The following is a 13,875-nucleotide window of genomic DNA, read 5'->3' as shown; positions in this document are numbered from 1 at the left end:
TTTTAATTATGCACACCCATAAAACGCCCGTTTTGACCTTTAAGCACGCCTGCGATCGGATCTCCACTCCCTGTTTTCAAGCACCTTCCCCTGTTACCACCCACATACGCCTCATTCTGTCACTCAAATTAGCAGGCATTCGCTATTTTGCGAGCACATGAATTTCGGCCGCACTGACTGGTTCGCGCATGCGTATAACGATCCGTACGCATGCGCAGTTGGACAAACATCGCTCGGAGCGAACGAGCTGCCGCTTACGAGTGGCTCTGAATCAGGCCCCTTGTCAGCTTACTGCAATGCAGATAGGCTTTCACTCCTACCCTGAGGTTTCCAAAATGGGATGACCTTGAGACCTGAGCAAATGTTAATCCTTAGTTTAGCCACTGACAGAAAAATAACTTTGCGTGTCCACCAGCCGTATACATGATTGTCACGTAATATGAAACATGATCTAGTTGCTGTACATCAGAGAGAAAGCTAATGTTAACCATATTTATTAAATATGGTGCTAAAACGTGCACAGTAGTACATTCAATGTTAAAGTTGTGTAAATGATACGGAAAGGTCCGGACCTCGACCAGATGCATTGACGCCAGGAATTCTCCCTCATGTCATAAATTACATCCATCCCAAATATGCAGCTTCCCTCAGTCAGCAGAATAACCAACTTCACCTCCGTGACCTCAGTGTCTCTCCAGCAAGTTTACCATCTGTATCTCTCCAACTCTGGGACTGATCCAGCAGCGATCGCAAATGCAGTGATGTACGCAGATCGAATGATTGATTGCCATCTCGCATGTGTATAAACCGCACTGCGATTATGTACGCACGGAGGAATCCATCGCAGAGTGAGTGACCGGTTGCGAGCATTTGGGGGTGGTGGCAGGGGAGTGGTCGGAGAAACGCAGGCGTGCCTGTCCGTTTGAACGCCGTTGCTTGGGTGTGCATAAATTATCCACTGTGATGGCATACGAGAGCTTGAGAGCCCATTGTGTGCCAAGAGACTTGCAGTGTCTGCGGCTGGTCAGACCTGGTGTAAATCCTGCTTGATTGGCCGATGTGCGTCAACGGTACCAATGTTTACGCAGGTTAGCAACGTCGTACACATGTGAGAAGGCAGCAGTGGGCGTCTTTCTGTCAGCTGAGCTTTAGCATATAATCATAGCTGCGTTCCGTACAATCGCACTGGCAATCACTGCTGAATCAGGTCCTTTCTCCTTTCTGTCGGAATGATCTCAATCTGTCAGGAAAAGCACCGTCTGGGCATGTCTCTCATGTGGGCATGTCTCTCATGTGGGCATGTAAGGGTTAATCAACAAAATTGCCTGGTCTGTCTAAAAATGAATAAAATCTGTCTCATACTCGCTTTTAAAAACAACTCTGCTATTAATATTATTTAACTGAAGAGCTGACACTTTTAGGGTGTCTTTAGTAGTCACTCCCAGATCTATCCCAAAGTTCTATCACAACCTAATCCCAATGCGGGATGTAGTTATCTTACCAGCATCCATAGGCAAAACTGGGGGGGTGGTCCGGGGGTGCACAGGACCACCCATTAGCCCAGTTCGCTAAAAAAAAAAAAAAATAAGATGGCCACCGGGGGAGCTGCTGTGCATGCTCGGCAACAGCTCTTCCCACAACAAGCAGCAAAACAGAGGAACAGGAGGTAAGTGCTGGCGGCGACTGCAGGGAGGAAGGGGGGGGGGATTGTACCTGTGAACAGTTCTAAGAAGGGAGGGGGGGATTGTAGCTGTGCACAGTGCTAAGGGGGGAAGGAGGGATTTGAGCTGTACATAGTGCTGAGGGGGGAAGGAGGGATTTGAGCTGTACATAGTGCTGAGGGGGGAAGGAGGGATTGGAGCTGTGCACAGTGCTGAGGGGGGGGGGGCGGATTGGAGCTGTGCACAGTGCTGAGGGGGGAAGGAGGGATTTGAGCTGTGCACAGTGCTGAGGGGGGGAGGGGCGGATTGGAGCTGTGCACAGTGCTGAGGGGGGAAGAAGGGATTTGAGCTGTGCACAGTGCTGAGGGGGGGATTGGCGCTGTGCACATTGCTGGGGGGGAGGGACGGATTGGAGCTGTGCACAGTGCTGAGGGGGGAAGGAGGGATTTGAGCTGTGCACAGTTCTGAGGGGGGGATTGGCGCTGTGCACAGTGCTGAGGGGGGAATGGAGCTGACTGCACAGGGGAGCTGGGGAGGAAGGTTGGAGTTAACTGCACAGGGCTGAGGGAGTAGGGAGGGATTGGAGCTGACTGCACAGGGGGCTGGGGGGTTGGAGTTAACACAGGGCTGGGGTGACATGGGCTGGGGAATGACGCTGATGTACACTGGGGCTGGGGGAATGGGGCTGAGAGACACACTGGGGCAGAGAGACACACACTGGAGCAGAGACGCACACTGGGGTCGGGGAAATAGGGCTGAGAGATGCACACTGGAGCAGAGACACACACTGGGGTCAGGGAAGTGGGGCTGAGAGACGCACACTGGGGCTGAGAGACGCACACTGGGGCAGAGAGACGCACACTGGGGCAGAGAGACGCACACTGGGGCAGAGAGACGCACACTGGGGTCAGGGAAGTGGGGCTGAGAGACGCACACTGGGGCAGAGACGCACACTGGAGCAGAGACACACACTGGGGTCAGGGATGTGGGGCTGAGAGACGCACACTGGGGCTGAGAGACGCACACTGGGGCAGAGAGACGCACACTGGGGCAGAGAGACGCACACTGGGGCAGAGAGACGCACACTGGGGTCAGGGAAGTGGGGCTGAGAGACGCACACTGGGGCAGAGACGCACACTGGGGCAGAGACACACACTGGGGTCAGGGAAGTGGGACTGAGAGACGCACACTGGGGTCGGGGAAATGGGGCTTAGAGACACACACTAGGGCCAGGGGAATGGGGCTGAGAGACGCACTGGGGCAGAAAGACGCACACTGGGGCAGAGAGATGCACACTGGGGCAGAGTGACGCACACTGGGGCAGGGGGAATGGGGCTGAGAGACACACTAGGGCTGAGAGATGCACACTGGGGCAGGGGGAATGGGACTGAGAGACGCACACTGGGGCAGGGGGAATGGGGCTGAGAGACACACACTAGGGCTGAGAGATGCACACTGGGGTTGGGGAAATGGAGCTGAGAGCCACAGGTGGGCCTGAGGATGGAGAGATGCAGGGGGTCCTAGGGATGGAGATGCCCAGGGGGTCCTGGGGATGGAAAGAGACCAGGGTGCCTGGAGATAGACAGACATGGAGATAAAGAGATACAGAGAGCCTGGAGAACCACAGAGGGGCCTGGGGATGGAGACATTGGGGGGTCTGGAGTAACACGGGGGCCTGGAGAGACACAGAAGTTTGATCAGGGAAATTCACAGTTTTCCTGCACAAAAGCTTCTGTTACTACAGTATATATTATCTGGTTATGATGATGACATGGGTTATATTTCTACGTCAACAGGCATCTTCCAGACAATGTGATCTCCTACATGAATAGTGAATACCGGGTAAAGACGCTGCCCAGTGAGGCTCAAATTCCTCAGAGGTTCTCCCGTTGCAGAGAACCCACCATATAGGTAATAAAAGACTTTCAAACTGACTGGGGTCCCAAAAACCCACCTAGGGGTGACACCAAGGTGACAGGAGCTGCACTGTAGCATCAAATGCAGCACTCGCTCCTGACAGTGTGAGGGAGCCGGCACTGCGCAGTGCTCACCTGTACTTCCACACATCAGACCACTGGGGTTCGGGCTGCGAGGCCATTCCCCCTTCTCAAGTGACCACGCCCCCTTTTTATGTGGCACGTGGCTACGCCGCGCACACAACATACCTTCTTACTCAGGGTGACACCATGGGGAAGGGCGCCACTGGTGTTTTTTTCCCAATATCTGACATGGTGTTAAAACTGGGAACACCTATTACCAGATCTCTAATTTCGCCTATGACAGCATCCGGAATGCCGGCCGCCAGAATCCCAACGCGGAAAGCCCGACTTGGGAGTAATGATAGGCGTCGAAATATTGACGCCTATCTTTAGCCCGACGCCGAAATCCAAACCGCTGGCACCCCAAATAAAGGTGAGCGGGGACAGGTTAGCATTTGCCGCGGGGCGGGGGTGGTGGGTTAGGATTAGGGGCCCCCGGGGGAGATTGGGGTTAGGCACCACTGGGGCGATGTTATGATTAGGCACCCCCCCCCGGGAGGGTTATATTTAGGGTGCGGGAAGGGGGGGTTAAGGTTAGGCACCGGAATGGCATTGAAATGCCAGCGGCTATTTGGCCACCGGTTCAAATCCCGACAGCGGCTGCCCGACAGGACGAAAATCCCGATAGAGGCAGGTAAGTATGCTGACCTCCCCTGTCCCCCCCCTTAACCTTCCCTTAGTGGTGCCTAACCCAAACGTCCCGCCTAGTGCCTAACCCTAACCTCCACCCGGAAGTGCCTAACCCTAACCCCCCCTTACCACTTCCTAAACCGAGCCATCCCGGGGGTGCCTAACCCTAACCTTTTCCTGGGTGTGCCTAACCCTAACCCTCTCCCCTAGGGTTGCCTAACCCTAACCACCCCCCAATAAACCTAACACGAACCCCGCTAACTACCCTAAATCTAACCCTCCCCCCCCGCGGCTAACAGGATGGGCGCCCCGGACTTACTTCGTTCGGACACGCGTCGTCCTGGATTCCGGCACCACCGGGGGGAGGTTAGGGTTAGGCACCACCGGGGGGGAGGTTAGGGTTAGGCACCACTAAGGGAGGGTTAGGGTTGGGGGAGCGGGGGCGGGTTAGGGTACTTACCAGCCCCAGTCGGGATGTAGAGCCTTCGGTCTTTTGGCAGCGGTATTTCATCTGGCGGCTAATCAGCCGCCGGCATTACAAACCAATTCCCCCAGTGCATTCAAGTGACTGTATGAATACACCATATTAAGTATAGGAAAGTCGTTCCAGCCAGACTATTTACATTTTTTTTTAACCTAAAATTGGATTAACAGAGGAAGATTTCAGGATATTAGTGTAATAAAATAGGTCAAAATAGTTCTCTCAGGAGTCTTTATTTATTAAAGTGTATTTTTTTAATTAAATGTGTCTCTGTGTTTTTTATTTGCATTTTTACCTGGTGCACTACAGGTGCCAACAGACCGGAGTGCCAAGGCAAGTTGGCACTTGTGGTTCTTCAAGTGGCAGCATGTTCTGGCGGAATGGGATTGTATAGCCGCCAGCTGTATAGCCGCCGGTTCAAATCCCGACAGCGGCTGGCCGAAGGGATAAAATCCTGACAGCGGAGGTAAGTACAGCTAACACTCCCCTCTCCCCCCTAACCCTCCGTTAGGGATGCCTAACCCTAACCTCCCCCCCTAGTGCCTAACCCTAACCTTCCTCCGCTAGTGCCTAAACCTAACCCCCTCACCTCCCCACACCCTAAACCTAACCCCCCCAGGGCGGTGCCTGACCCTAACCTCCCCCCGGGGGTGCCTAACCCTAACCTCCCCTTCCTCTTGCCTAACCCTCCCTGGGGGTTGCCTAACCCTAAGTCCCCCTGGGGTGCCCTAAACCTACCCCCCCCCCCGTGGCGAAGAGGATGGGCACCCGTATTTACCTCGTTTGGGCCCATGTTCTTCTGCATTCCGGTGTTGGGATTATGACAGGCATCGGTATCTTGACGCCTGTCATAACTCCCTAGCCGGCATTCCGGCATCAGGATTGTGACCGGCGTCCTTGTGGCTGCCGTCCATACGCGCACGCAGGGGTGGTTTCTGAGTACCTAGAAACCCCCCCTGGCCGCTGCTCCATCGCCGTGCAGCTAAACAACACTATTTATTTCTATTAAAAGGAGCTGCCGGAGTTCTCTTATACTGGCTGCGGCTGCAGCTGGGCTGGCTGACTGTAGGGGGAGCTGCTGTGGAAGCGAGCAGCTCCTCCTAGGAAGGATGGGGCATTGACTGCAAGAGGCCAAGCTTGGGTGCTGCCGCCGGGTGACTTCATTCCCGGCGCTTTCTCCTGGACCTGGAGCCTAGGTGACGTTTTGTGGGGGGTCCGCCGGCAGGGGGTTACTGCCAGCGCGCACTGGGGGGGGGGGGTTTGGGGTGGTTGCCAGTGGGGGTGTTCTTTATTAACTGACGCTGTATTTCTTTGCCTGTGCTTATAGTTTTTTTGTGAAAGAGGTGTATGTATGTATGTATGTGTGTGTGTCTGTTTAGGTTAGTGTGTGTGTGTGTCTGTCTGTCTAGCTTAGTGTGTGTGTCTGTCTAGGTTAGTGTGTGTCTGTCTAGGTTAGTGTGCGTGTCTGTCTAAGTTAGTGTGTGTCTGTCTAGGTTAGTGTGTGTGTGTGTCTGTCTAGGTTAGTGTGTGTGTCTGTCTAAGTTAGTGTGTGTGTGTGTCTGTCTAGGTTAGTGTGTGTCTGTCTAGGTTAGTGTGTGTGTCTGTCTAGGTTAGTGTGTGTGTGTCTGTCTAGGTTAGTGTGTGTGTCTGTCTAGCTTAGTGTGTGTGTCTGTCTAAGTTAGTGTGTGTCTGTCTAGGTTAGTGTGTGTGTGTGTCTGTCTAGGTTAGTGTGTGTCTGTCTAGGTTAGTGTGTGTGTCTGTCTAGGTTAGTGTGTGTGTGTCTGTCTAGGTTAGTGTGTGTGTCTGTCTAGCTTAGTGTGTGTGTCTGTCTAGGTTAGTGTGTGTCTGTCTAGGTTAGTGTGTGTGTCTGTCTAAGTTAGTGTGTGTCTGTCTAGGTTAGTGTGTGTGTGTGTCTGTCTAGGTTAGTGTGTGTGTCTGTCTAGGGGGCTTACTACTGGGTGCACTACAGGGGGCATTACAGGGGTCGCACTACTGGGGGCACTACAGGGGCCTTACTATTTGGGGAACTACTGGGGGCACTACCGGGGCCTTACTACTGGGGGCACTACAGGGGCATTACTACTGGGGGCACTACAGGGGCCTAACTACTGGGGGCACTACTGGGAGCACTACAACTGGGGGCACTACAGGGGCCCTTACTACTGGGGGCACTTCAAGAGGTATTAATATTGTGGCACTGCTGGGAGCATTACTACTGGGGGCACCACAGGGACCTTTATTACTGGGGGCACTGCAGGGGGCATTACTACTGGGGGCACTACTACAGAGGGCATTACTTTTAGGTGCATTACTATAGGGGGCATTATACTGCTGGGGGCACTGCGTAAGGGGCACCATTACAGTGCGCATTGCATAAGGGGCACCATTACAAGTGGGCATTTAGTGTTTATGGGGAACTACTACTTTAGTTTAGCAGTTTCTGCGGTAGGGTCAGGGCAACTACAACTGTGCAGATGGTTCCTTTGTTACTCGATGGTACCGATGTTTTCACTGACTTGCGGATGCATGTCATGGGAAGTGTCCGGCTTTATACAGTGGTGGGCGTCTTGGTATAGTGCTGCGGTTCCCGTGTGATTGCCTATATTAGCATATTTTTGCAGTTAGCGGGTGGGTGCGGAAAAAAAAATGCGCAGGCACCCATCCAAGGTGACTCGGCCTTAAGCACTAAGGGCCTCATTCAGCTGGGATCCCACGGCGGCAGGTCCTCTGAGGAGCCCAGCCCTACTACCACTGGCCTAGAAACATGATTGGAGACCCCCCACCCTGGGTCTCCCCTCTATAGTTCCACCATCCCAGACGGGCACACCTAATGCTGGTTAGCCTGGTAATCTAAATCAGATGATGGGTCATATTGGTCTTTCCCTGATTTCGGGGGTAACCAGTACTAGGCTGAAAGCGCTAGTGCTTTTAAAGCATTGGAGGGGTCCCCACACAAGTTTTGTTTTAATTGTTATTTAGGGGATCAGTCAAAATTGAAAGTGAAAATAATACTTTTGTAAAAATCGAATTAACTAATCTATTCCTTACACAGGTAATGCAGGCGATATCACCAATATACTCTGCGTTCCTGGCAGCCCCGATACTGTCCACGGTCCCATTAACTATGGGGACAGCAGAAAGTTTTTGGAGTTTGTTGGTGGGAAGAAGCACCGGGTTGTGAAGAGGGATCCAACCAGATCCGGAACTGTAAAGTTTTGCTGCAACTAATTAGAGGCGTAACTGTAGGGGACAAGGTCCGCGGGGACTGATGCTTTTTGGAGCAGCTTTCCCTGCACCGGAATAATTTTAAATTGCTCTGGCAATTTGGTCTCTGACACCGCTTATTCATATGGCCACGACCGTATAATTTCCCTGGTATGATCCATTGGTTTTTAGCATTCTTTTCTAAAACATGACTTTCTCCATCCTTCTCCTAATGACTTCAATATAATGAAACTATTGTTTCTGCAGGTATAAGGGCAGAATGAGGTGTATCTGGTATGTAATAAGATAGAAAGCAGGGGATTTTGGAGATATCTCCTGCTTTCTGGCCGCCAGTCCTTGCCGCAATCATCCCCATTGTTTTCTATGGGGTTGGTATTTAACAAGATTTAAGAAGCGTAGCTTTTCAGATCTTGCATGCGTGGGCTAGCAAAGGGGCCAGGGCATATTTATAATGGATGCTAGGTGTGCGGTGCACACAGGGGTCCAGGGGGGCCCACACACCGCACACCCTGCACCCAATTAACTATACTTACCTCTCCGTTGGCCTGGTCGCTGGCTGCAGAAATCACCAGGAAAATGGCCATTGAGGCCATCTCCCCGGTGATTCGTGCATGAGCAGCAGAGATGTCCCGGGACCACGGCGTGGGCGCCATGTTCCCGATGACCTGCGCATGCGCGGTAGACTCTGATAAAATTCCAGAGGCTACTGCACCGCCGGAGAGAAGGGGCCTGATCGGAGCCTGCACACGGGCCCCTCCTCTCTTAAAGCGCCTCTGAAAGGGGCGGCTTAAGAGAGGAGGGGGTCATGTGAATGAGGCAGGCCAATCAGCGAAGGCAGCAGGACTAAGTGGCGCAACGGAGAGCGAGCTACGGGAAAAAAAAAATCAATGGCATCCCTAGTCCTGATTTCACTTATCCGAACATTGGAGAGTATACGGCTCACATGTCTGTATTAGCTGACAGCATAGAATGCATTCACTTAGCAAGAGGTGACGGTTACAGTAGTAAGTGTCATTTATCTGTAAGGCAGCAGTACAGACAATAGTGCTCCATGGATACTTAACAATGGGTTTAGCAGGAAACTTTTGGTATCCCAGGATTATTTGAAGGAGCTAAGTAATCTTTTTTTCTTTAAATTTAGTATTTTTTATTGAAAATGTTTTTCCAATTAAACAATACAATATAACATTAATAAAAAAAAAACAACACAATAATTATCACACGTCAAAAACGTAAAACATATCCATCGCAGAGCATAAAAAAAAAAATACAGCATATATATTATATAAATATAAATTATATATAATTATTATAGAAATATATGAAAAAGAGATTAATATAGACTCAATGCAGAAAAGTATCGAGCTACGTAATCTTTAATGGTTTATTATATTGTGTTAGGTACAATGTCTGCACTCGACGTCAATCATGTCGACAGTTGTGTCGACACAATGTAGAATGACAACATGTTCACAATGTCGACATTCTGCACAGACCGTTAGCGGAGGGTTAGGCTACAGAAGGGGAGGGATAGGGTTTTGCACTAGTTGAAAGGTTAGGTTTGGTAGGGGAGGGTTAGGGTCAGGCTGTCGGAGGGGAGGTTAGGGATAGGCTGCGGAAGGGGAGGTTAGGGTGTGAGAGGGGAGGTTAGGGTTAGGCTGTGGGAGGGGAGGTTAGGGTTAGGCTGTGGGAGGGGAGGTTAGGGTTAGGCTGCAGGAGGGGAGGATAGGGTTAGGCTGCAAGAGGGAAGGGTTAGGCTGTGGGAGGGGAGGTAAGGGTTAGGCTATGAGAAGGGAGGTTAGGGTTAGGCTGTGAGAGGGAAGGTTAGGGTTAGGCTATGAGAGGGAAGGTTAGGGTTAGGCTGTGAGAGGGGAGGTTAGGGTTAGGCTGTGGGAGGGGAGGTAAGGGTTAGGCTATGAGAAGGGAGGTTAGGGTTAGGCTGTGAGAGGGAAGGTTAGGGTTAGGCTATGAGAGGGAAGGTTAGGGTTAGGCTGTGAGAGGGGAGGTTAGGGTTAGGCTGTGGGAGGGGAGGTAAGGGTTAGGATATGAGAGGGGAGGTTAGGGTTAGGCTGTGGGAGGGGAGGTAAGGGTTAGGCTATGAGAGGGGAGGTTAGGGTTAGGCTATGAGAGGGGAGGTTAGGGTTAGGCTGTGAGAGGGAAGGTTAGGGTTAGGATATGAGAGGGGAGGTTAGGGTTAGGCTGTGAGGGGAGGTTAGGGTTAGGCTGTGGGAGGGGAGGTTAGGGCTAGGCTGTGGAAGGGGAGGTTAGGGAGAGGCTGTGGGAGGGGAGGTTAGGGTTAGGCTGTGAGAGGGGAGCCTAAGGTTAGGCTATGGGAGGGGAGGTTAGGGAGAGGCTGTGGGAGGGGAGGTTAGGGTTAGGCTGCGAGAGGGGAGCAGGGCCGTCGAGAGCTGACATGGGCCCAGGTACAGAAGGGTATGCAGCCAAATCCGTGAGGAGGGGCCACCCTCCCAAAGAAAAAATAACTAACTGCGGTGCCACATGCTGCAAAAAGGGGTGCCTTAACTGCTGCTTAGAGTGCCAGTGGACCCCAGGGCTCTAGAGTTGCCCAGGAACTACAAGTCCCTTGATGCACAGCTCTGCAGGTGATGGGTGCTGGGGAGAGAAAATGAGGTGGGGGTTGGGTACCTTGGATGGGACCCTGCGGTTGAGTCATACCACTGCCACTGCACTGAGCTCTGTATGATGCCACTACACCACGCCCGCGAACGACCTCCCCCTCTCCCCGTGACCCTCCCTTCACCCCTTGACCCCCCCTTCATTTTACTTACCTCTGGTGATCGCTGCTCCGGTGAAGTCCTCCCCCGTGGCTCCAGTCAGCTGGTCACCGATCCTGTACTATTACATGGTCAGCTGTTCTATGCAGCAGCTGACACGGGTCACAGTGCAGGAGCCGGGAGACCAGCTGACCGGAGCCAGGGAGGACATCACCGGAGCCCCAATCACCCTGGATGCAGGTGTTAGTTTTTTTTTTACAGTAATCAGCTTGTGGCCAATTTAGACCACACAGCTGATCACTGGGACCAGCTCACGGCTTTGCTCTGCCTGTTAGAGCAGAGCAGGAGTCCAGTAACCAGGGAAAAGCCTGGATAACGGCACCTCCAGGTGGCGTTATTATCACAGGGCTTCCCCCAGAATTTTTTCACAATATATTTTTAGTAAATCTCAGGGAGATCACATTTCCCATTACAATTATGGGAAATGCGATCTGCTTACTAAAAATAAGTGATAATTAGGGGTTGGAATAGAATTTTATGAATTCTACTCCAATTGCCCTTTAGTAACTTTAGGTGATACTAAAATAATGTGAAAAGTGTGTGAAAACACCCTTTTTCACTTTATTTTAGTAAAAATAAAGATAATAAATAGAGCCCATTGTGCAGTATACAGTACTATTCTGAATGCAGTTTCTACAGAACTTGGCAATGTTTATTCACCACAAGAGGGCGCTATGTCTTCATATACAATTTAATTCAACCATCTTTTTGATTAAAGTCTGAGCATTTCCACAAATGGTCCTGATTAAGGGGCATATTTAATTAAACCAATTTTGAAGGAAATCCCTGCAAAATGTAAGTATCTCCGGGATGTATTACAGGAGCTCTGAACGTACTAGCAGTCCCCATAAGATTTACCAAGCTCCGGAATGCAAAGTGGTTTGTATTTTGCACATGCGCAGCTGGGCTCAGCCATCAGTATTAAGCTATTGGGGGCGAGCCATCGATGGTGAAACCACTCACAATCAGCATCTGACCATTGATGGTTGGTAGATGATCGATGGTTGAAGACCAACCTTAGGGCCTGATTCAGCAAGGATTTCTATTGCGCATGCAATTGGCCGATTGTTGCGTTCTGCACATACTTAAAAGTGCGCGTGCATGAACCCTTCACTGCGATCGGGACTGCAATCGCATGTGTCTACGCAGACCCATCGCAGAGTGATTGACAGGAAGTACCATTTGGGGGTGGTGATGGAGGGTGGTCGGCGAAACGCAGGCGTGCCAGTGCGTTTGAACGCCGTTACTGGGGCACTACGATGCCATACGCAGCTTGGGCTTTCACTACGTGCGATGAGGTTAGCGATTCCTGAGTATGGTCTGACCTTGTGCAAGTGTGCGTGAGGCTGCGATTGTACTCCATGTTACCGATGGTTTCGCAGTCTTACTATTTATTTATTTTATTTATTAACAGTTTCTTATATAGCGCAGCAAATTCTATTGCGCTTTACAATTTGAATCAACATTAACATTTTACTGGGTTGTAAAAGACATACATACATACATACAAGACATACGTAAAATACATACATAAGGGTAAGAGGGCCCTGCTCGCAAGCTTACAATCTATAGGGAAATAGGTGTTGATATACAAGGAGAGGTGCTACATATTGCAAATTGGTCCAGCCCGATTGCAGATGTTCTTGGTGGGCTGTATAATCCAATCACGCTGGAAAGTTGGCCTAGGGTTAGGAGGATGTTAAATTGAAGAAAGAGAAGATGTGATAGGTGTTTACTATACCCCTTTTACACCAGAGCAAAAACCTGGGTTTTTGCTGGGTCTACCCGGATCGCAGCTCAGTGTAAAAGGGTCCCTGAAAAATAACCTGGGTCAAGTGACTCTGCAATCCAACCCAGGTAGCTACCAGGGTTGGACCCAGGTAATGGTGCAGTGTAAACGGTACAACCCAGATTATCTGACCTGGATCATGCCTAAAATTAGTGGATTGGTGGTTGTGGAGCAGTCACCTCCCACTTTTTATGACCTCACAGGTTTAGCAGGGCAGACCTGAGTTCAGTGTGAACAGGGCTGACCTGGGAGTAACCCAGATCAAAGGTGCAGTGTAAATGGGTCTGACCTGGATCTGACCAGGGTTGGAACCATGTCCAAAAACCCAGGTCGGACCTGGGTTTTTGGTGGAAAAGAGGTATTAGATAGGGAGCTATAAAAGGTTAGGTGGGTGGTCCTGGAATCTGATAAGCTTGTCTGAAGAGGTGAGTTTTCATAGAACGCTTGAATGTTTGGGAACTAGTGGAAAGTCTTATTGTGCGTGGGAGAGCATACCACAGGGTGGGTGCAGCCCGAAAAAAGTCCTGTAACCGTGCAAATCTGCTCCACCTGACGTGCAACATGGGTTTTATTTTTAACACTGGGCAAAATGCTGTTTTCCGGATTTGCACTAACTCCTCCAGTATTTAATGTGCTCCTGGGTGTTTGTGTTCTTGTTATTTGATTTATTCTTAATATTAGCTAAGTGCACAGTGCTTTGGGGCTAATTTATCAAGCCTAAAATCCTGCATATCAGGCAGTGCATTAACTGAAATAGTCGCAAATGTTGCGGTCAGTTAGAAAAGCACAGTAGGCGGCTGGCGGAAGATGATCTTCCAGCAGCCGCGGATAGCAGAGGGACCCGGCCTGTAATCCCTACCCGGCAGGTTCCATGAACCTCCCCTCCAGACACCGATTTATTTATTTTCTGCACATTTGTAGCCTGATGACTTTACCTGGGCAGCGAATTTACCATGCGCTCTCCGCTCTCCGCCAGGGGAGCCTTTTATAATTTTTTTGTAATGAGTCACAGAATACCCCTTTTACACCAGAGCAAAAACCTGGGTTATTGCTGGGACTACCCAGGTCGCAGCTCAGTGTAAAAGGGTCCCTGAAAAATAATCCAGGTCAAGTGACCCAGCAATCCAATCCAGGGAGCTACCAGGGTCGGACCCAGGATGGACATGGGTAATGGTGCAGTGTAAATGGCGCAACCCGTGTTAACCGACCTGGGTCATGCCTAATATGAGCTGATTGGTGGTTGTGGAGCAGTCAC

The sequence above is a fragment of the Taudactylus pleione genome, unplaced genomic scaffold (genome assembly GCF_031769625.1).
Source record: "Taudactylus pleione unplaced genomic scaffold, aTauple2 ptg000140l, whole genome shotgun sequence".
NCBI lineage: Eukaryota > Metazoa > Chordata > Amphibia > Anura > Myobatrachidae > Taudactylus > Taudactylus pleione.
Note: the sequence above shows the minus strand (reverse complement) of the source record.